We start from the raw sequence: 7,868 nt of genomic DNA, 5'->3' as shown, positions 1-7,868 counted from the left end.
CTGTTTTTCAATTTCTCACTTTTTAATACTCACCTTGCTTATCTCATAGGTCCGTTGGGAGAATTAAATGAAATAATGCACATAAAGGGGATTTGAAAAGTTAAAAATGCTTTGCAAATATAAAGTCTAACTGATTTAGGATTTAAAAATTATGGCGATGAATTTTTTAAATAATTGAACAAGACTCAGTTGGCTATGCGCAGAACTTCGCTTCAGAAATAGTCAAAATGAGGCACAAATTGGATATAATAAAAGAGAATGTTAGCACTGCACGGAACCCTAGATATCACTCAGATTAAGAAACTGAGTTCCAGACATGCAGTTGCCAAAATGTTCCAGAGAAAACGAGTAACACCTTGTGCTCTGGTTTCTATTGTTGATACTAGCATATCACCCCAAACTTGGAGGCTTAAAACAAGAACATTCATTTGTACCTCACATGGTTTCCATGGGTCAGGGCTTATTTGGGAGGTTCTAATCTTAAGTCTGCCATTAAGTTGCAATCAGATGGTGACTGCCTCTGAAACAGCTGCACTGCCCATGTTGTCTCTTTGGAACTGAGCAGAACATTGCAGTAATCGCCCATCCCCAAGTACAAAACCAAGCAGTTAACAGTGAGGATGACAGAGTCACAGACTCAGTGTCTGATGTCCATCCTTGAGTTGTTTCACAGACACTGTAACTGCCACCAGAGGAAATGCACACCTAACTGCATGATAACCAGACTGTAGCCATGATATGAGCTGCCCCATCTTGAGCTGTACTAACTGTGGCTAGCACAATTCCAAGAACTTGTCTCAAGAGAATGGGATTAATTAACTTGTCTCAAGAGAATGGGGAGATGCTGAGTTCAAGATCTCCCCAAGATTGCCAGCATTCTGATTTTTTCCCCTTTGGCCATGCCATGCAGCACATGGGATCTTTGTTCTCCAACCAGGTATCAACCCCATGCCCTTTGTAGTGAAAGCGCGAAGTCTTAATGGTTGGACCGCCAGAGAAGTCCCACCAGCATTCTAATGAAAGGCACCTTTTCTTTCTACCAACATTTGTGAGTATGGAGTGTGTGAGTGGCGAGCAATGGGACCCAATTCATTCGATGACCTTCATGTTTTCTCAGTATCTCTCTGTGTTGGCTGCTTTGTCAGTCTCAGGGCAGTCAGACTGCTTATGTAACTGCTAACCAGGCTCAACAATCTTCCAACAAAGCAGGTGGAAGCTGCATTGCCAGCCTTGGAAGTCTCATGGTGTCACTGACACTGTAACTATAGGTCAAAACAGTCCTAAAAGCCAGTTGCTTTCAAGGGGAGAAGACATGGACCCACCTCTTGATGGGAAAAGTGTCAAGATCATGTTCTCAGAAAAGTGGGAGGAATGGTAGCTATTATACCATCTTCCCTGGAAAATTACAATCTGCCAAGCCTTCTTACAAGTTCTATTAGTTCTACATACCTAGCACGTAGCATAAATTTGGTTATCAAATCATGCTGAACATTAAAATGCTTTTCAGTTCTATTTTACTATAGAAAGAAATAAATTATCAAGTAATTTAAATGTAAAACTTTGATTACAGAACCAAAAAGGAAACCTAAACGCATGCCTTTGATTTTTGTCCTTCCAACTTCTCTGTCCTCCCTCGTGGAAAGAGTTGTTTACACCTAAAAATGAAAAAGAAAGAAATAGCAATTTTTAAAACTAGGTTTCCAGAACACTTGAAATATAGAAATAAGAGACAGACTTTTTTTTTAAGGGCTGACTGTCCCACCTCTAAAGAGCTCCCTCGGTGTTCTTAGCACCTCCAGGTCCATTAATTTTATTGTATTGTATTTATTTTTGGCAGCATGTAGGATCTTATTTCCTGTGTCCAGGGATCCAACCCATGTCCCCTGCCATGGAAGCATGGAGCCTTAACCACTGAACCACAAGGGAATTCCTGAGACTGATTTTTTTTTTTTAATGTTAATTTAACTTAACTTAGCGCAATTCAAATTTAAAAATTGCCACTCAGTCCAGTTATTGGAAATTTTTAAGAGTGTTTGGAACAACTTGAATATGTGAAGCTACTTTGTCAGCTCTAAACTTCGCAACATCTAAAAACAGAAATCAAGTATTTTCAATGAAAATTTAACATCTGACTTGAAATAAGCTGCAAGTCTAAACTACATACTAGATTTCAAAGATTTAGTAAACGTAAGATATCTCAATGATTTCTTACATTGCTATGCTATGCTAAGTCACTTTAGTCGTGTCCGACTCTGTGCGACCCCATGGACGGCAGCCCACCAGCCTCCCCCGTCCCTGGGATTCTCCAGGCAAGAACACTGGAGTGGGTTGCCATTTCCTTCTCCAATGCATGAAAGTGAAAAATGAAAGGGAAGTCACTTAGTTGTGTCTGACTCTTAGCGACCCCATGGATTGCAGCCTAACAGGCTCCTCCGTCCATGGGATTTTCCAAGCAAGAGTACTGGAGTGGGGTGCCATTGCCTTCTCTGGATTTCTTACATTAATTACATGCTAAAAGAATAGTGTTTTGGATACATTGTAAAGTGAAAGTCGCTCAGTCATGTCCGACTCTTTGAGACCCCATGGACTATACAGTCCATGGAATTCTCCCAGCCAGAATACTGGAGTAGGTAGCTGTTCCCTTCTCCAGGGGATCTTCGCAACCCAGGGATCAAAGCTAGGTCTCCCACCTTGCAGGTGGATTCTTTACCAGCTGAGCTACCAAAGAAGTCCAAGAATACTGGAGTGGGTAGCCTATCCCTTTTCCAAGGGATCTTCCTTATCCAGGAATCAAACCAGGGTCTCCTGCATTGCAGGTGGATTCTTTACCAGCTGAGCTATTATTCATCTAAGGATTACACATTTTGGAGAAAAGTAAAATGTTTTCCTTTTATATGAAACCAAAGGGATCATCAGATACTATTTATTAGCTTGCTTAATAAATAATATCCTATAACCTGCCTTCAGTTTATTTACGATGGCTCAGTGGGTAAAGAATCTGCCTGCAATGCATGAGAGACACAGGAGATGCAGGTTCGATCCCTGGGTCAGGAAGATCCATCCCCTGGAGAAGGAAATGGCAACCTACTCCAGTATTCTTATTGAGAATCCCAAGGACAGAGGAGCCTGACAGGCGACAGTCCATGAGGTCGCAAGAATTGGACATGACTTAGTGACTAAGCCACTAACCACCACATCAATGAAAAATTAATTAGTAGATCAGAGAAAGAAATGGAAAATTTTATTCAAGCCAAATTTGAGCAGGAAGAGCACCTCAGAAAGCTCTGAAAAATGTTCTGCACTTTAGAAGTCAAGGCCCAGTTATACAAGTTTTCTGAGACAGAGGGCTGTACATCAAATGACATATTCTTGGCAGTTTACATAATCCAGATCTAAGAGTCATCATTGTGATGAGTCATGTGACCCCTTATGAGATCAAGGAGGAATGTTATCTTTTAAGGAGTTGTCTTGTTGATGCTAGAAGAATGTTGCTCTTTATGGTTCACAGGTATTCCTGCCCATGAGAGAGGTTTGATTGACACAAAACGCAGATAAACAACACACCGTCTGGGGAAAGAAGAGGTGAAAAGGCAGAGAAGAATCTCTTAAAAAAAATTTTTTTTGTCTTGCCATAAAATATGAATTTTATATCACACCTCTAATTTTGGTAAAATGCGTGTGTATAAATGTCTGGCAAAGATCTAAAAGGAAACTTATCAACACTTATCTCTGAGTAAGTTAATGAGATTGATACGAGGGAGCTGCAGAGAGAATTTCCAAAATCACAAGCCCAGGTTTTCTCCTGTGTTTCTGACGATCTGACTATAAATCAGAGGTTCCCACCACCCACTCCTTGGGTTCAATTAATTCACCAGTGCAGCTCACAGAAATCAGAGAAACATTTGAGTTACTTAATCTATTACAAGTTTATTATAAAAAGGCTATAATTTAAGAGCAACCAGATGGAAGAGAAGCATATGGCAAGGTATGGGGAAAGGGCCCAGAGTTTCCATGCCCTCTCTGAGCTCACCACTAACCCTGAATCTCCACACATTCACCAACCTGGAAACCCACCCTTTTGGATTTTTGCTGCTGCTGCTGCTGCCAAGTCGCTTCAGTCGTTTTCAACTCCGTGTGACCCCATTTGGATTTTTACGGAGGCTTTATTACATAAGAACAGTTCATTAAATCAATGGCCACTGGTAATTAGTTTCACCTCCAACCCCTCTCCCCTCCCCAGAGGTGATGATGGGGAGGCCAAAAATTAGGAAGTCAAGAAACACCTGGAGTAACAGGAAAATTTGGCCTTGGAATACGGAATGAAGCAGGGCAAAGACTAATAGAGTTCTGGCAAGAGAACGCACTGGTTATAGTAAACACCCTCTTCCAACAACACAAGAGAAGACTCTACACATGGACATCACCAGATGGTCAACACCGAAATCAGATTGATTATATTCTTTGCAGCCAAAGATGGAGAAGCTCTATACAGTCAGCAAACACAAGACCAGGAGCTGACTGTGGCTCAGATCATGAACTCCTTATTGCCAAATTCAGACATAAATTGAAGAAAGTAGGTAAAACCATTAGACCATTCAGGTATGACCTAAATCAAATCCCTTATGATTATACAGTGGAAGTGAGAAATAGATTTAAGGGACTAGATCTGATACATAGAGTGCCTGATGAACTATGGACGGAGATTCGTGACACTGTACAGGAGACAGGGATTAAGACCATCCCTATGGAAAAGAAATGCAAAAAAGCAAATGGCTGTCTGGGGAGGCCTTACAAATAGCTGTGAAAAGAAGAGAAGCAAAAAGCAAAGGAGAAAAGGAAAGATATAAGCATCTGAGTGCAGAGTTCCAAAGAATAGCAAGGAGAGAAAAGAAAGCCTTCCTCAGTGATCAATGCAAAGAAATAGAGGAAAACAACAGAATGGGAAAGGCTAGAGATCTCTTCAAGAAAATTAGAGATACCAGGGGAACATTTCATGCAAAGATGGGCTCGATAAAGGACAGAAATGGTATGGACCTAACAGAAGCAGAAGATATTAAGAAGAGGTGGCAAGAATACACAGAAGAACTATATAAAAAAGATCTTCATGACCAAGATAATCACGATGGTGTGATCACTCACCTAGAGCCAGACATCCTGGAATGTGAAGTTAAGTGGGCCTTAGAAAGCATCACTATGAACAAAGCTAGTGGAGGTGATGGAATTCCAGTAGAGCTATTTCAAATCCTGAAAGATGGTGCTGTGAAAGTGCTGAACTCAATATGCCAGCAAATTTGGAAAACTCAGCAGTGGCCACAGGACTGGAAAAGTTCCGTTTTCATTCCAATCCCAAAGAAAGGCAATGTCAAAGAATGCTCAAACTACTCCACAATTCACTCATCTCACACGCTAGTAAAGTAATGCTCAAAATTCTCCAAGCCAGGCTTCAGCAATACGTGAACCGTGAACTTCCAGATGTTCAAGCTGGTTTTAGAAAAGGCAGAGGAACCAGAGATCAAATTGCCAACATCTGCTGGATCATGGAAAAAGCAAGAAAGTTCCAGAAAAACATCTATTTCTGCTTTATTGACTATGCCAAAGCCTTTGACTGTGTGGATCACAATAAACTGTGGACAATTCTGAAAGAGATGGGAATACCAGACCACCTGACCTGCCTCTTGAGAAACCTATATTCAGATCAGGAAGCAACAGTTAGAACTGGACATGGAACAACAGACTGGTTCCAAATAGGAAAAGGAGTACGTCAAGGCTGTATATTGTCACCCTGCTTATTGAATTCATATGCAGAGTACATCATGAGAAATGCTGGGCTGGAAGAAGCACAAGCTGGAATCAAGATTGCTGGGAGAAATATCAATAACCTCAGATATGCAGATGACAACACCCTTATAGCAGAAAGTGAAGAGGAACTCAAAAGCCTCTTGATGAAAGTGAAAGTGGAGAGTGAAGAAGTTGGCTTAGAGCTCAACATTCAGAAAACTAAGATCATGGCATCTGGTCCCATCACTTCATGGGAAATAGATGGGGAAACAGTGGAAACAGTGTCAGACTTTATTTTTTTGTGCTCCAAAATCACTGCAGACGGTGATCGCAGCCATGAAATTAAAAGACGCTTACTCCTTGGAAGGAAAGTTATGACCAACCTAGATAGCATATTCAAAAGCAGAGACATTACTTTGCCAACAAAGGTCCATCTAGTCAAGGCTATGGTTTTTCCAGTGGTCATGTATGGATGTGAGAGTTGGACTGTGAAGAAAGCTGAGTGCCGAAGAAGTGATGCTTTTGAACTGTGGTGTTGGAGAAGACTCTTGAGAGTCCGTTGGACTGCAAGGAGATCCAACCAGTCCATTCTGAGGGAGATCAGCCCTGGGATTTCTTTGGAAGGAATGATGCTAAAGCTGAAACTTCAATACTTTGGCCACCTCACGTGAAGAGTTGACTCATTGGAAAAGACTCTGATGCTGGGAGGGATTGGGGGCAGGAGGAGAAGGGGACAACAGGATGAGATGGCTGGATGGCATCACTGACTCGATAGATGTGAGTTTGAGTAAACGCTGGGTGTTGGTGATGGACAGGGAGGCCTGGCGTGCTGCGATTCATGGGGTCGCAAAGAGTCGGACATGACTGAGTGACTGAACTGAACTGAACTGAACCTTTAGGTTGGCTTCCCTGGTAGCTCAGACAGTAAAGAAACTGCCTGCAGTGTGAGAGACCCTGATTCGATCCCTGGGTCAGGAAGATCCCCTGGAGAAGGGAGTGGCAACCCACTCCAGTATTCTTGCCTGGAGAATTCCATGGAGAGAGGAGCCTGGTGGGTCACAAAGAGTAGGACACGACTGAGTTACTAACACTTTCACTTTCAATCTTTAGGTTGGTTCCACTGGCAACCAGCTCCCCTCCTTAGGTTACCTAGGGGCTTTCCAAAAGCCAAGTCATTAACATAAACTCAGGTGTGCTTATATGAATAACAAAAGTCACCCATTACACCTTTATCACTCTTACTATTTAGGAAATTCCAAGGATTTTAAGAGCTCACTGCCAGAAACAGGGATGAAGACCAAATATATATTTCCTATTGTCAGTCATAAAATTACAGTATTTTCAGATTTTCCATAATAAAAAGCCCTTTTAAGGAAAAAAAAAAAACAATATAAAAAAACAAAACTATGAAATACTGGAAGTAAATAAAAGAGAACATTTGTTTAAATCTTGGTGTTGTAAAGTCTTCCCAAGGCAAGCAAAAACCCAGAAGCTTCAAAGGGAAAGATTCACATTAAACAACACAACAATTTTAAGTTTACACATGGCAAAAGCTCCTAAAAACAAAGTTGAAAAACAGGAACAAAAGATCAGGAGAATTTTTAGCAGACAAAATCTAAAACCCTTATTAAGAGTTTTTGTAGGTTGTCAATAGAACACTAGAGAAAAATGTACAAGGGATATTAACTAACAAGTAAGAGTAATACTACAGTGAAGTAGAAACCAGGTTTGTTTATATAGTCTTTTGCCTTAAATTCCCTATCTCTGATGATACGGATAAGGATGCTCTCCACCCTCCTGGTACAAGGAGGGTATTTTTCACATGGGAGATTTATCTCTGCTGTCTGAGGGACAAAAGAGGGTCAGAGTGTTCTTGTACCAGCTGTTTCTTGGGCTTAGTCGCTCAGTCATGTCCAGCTCTTTGCGACCCCATGAACTGCAGGATGCCAGGCTTCCTTGTCCATCACGAACTCCTGGAGCTTACTCAAACTCATGTCCATCAAGTTGGTGATGCCATCCAACCATCTCATCCTCTGTCGTCCCCTTCTCCTCCTGCCTTCAATCTTTCCCAGCATCAGGGTCTTTTCAAA

This window comes from Bos indicus, chromosome X (assembly GCF_029378745.1).
Source record: "Bos indicus isolate NIAB-ARS_2022 breed Sahiwal x Tharparkar chromosome X, NIAB-ARS_B.indTharparkar_mat_pri_1.0, whole genome shotgun sequence".
Taxonomy (NCBI): Eukaryota; Metazoa; Chordata; class Mammalia; order Artiodactyla; family Bovidae; genus Bos; species Bos indicus.
The sequence above is the reverse complement of the archived record's forward strand: the minus strand, read 5'-3'. Positions refer to the sequence as shown.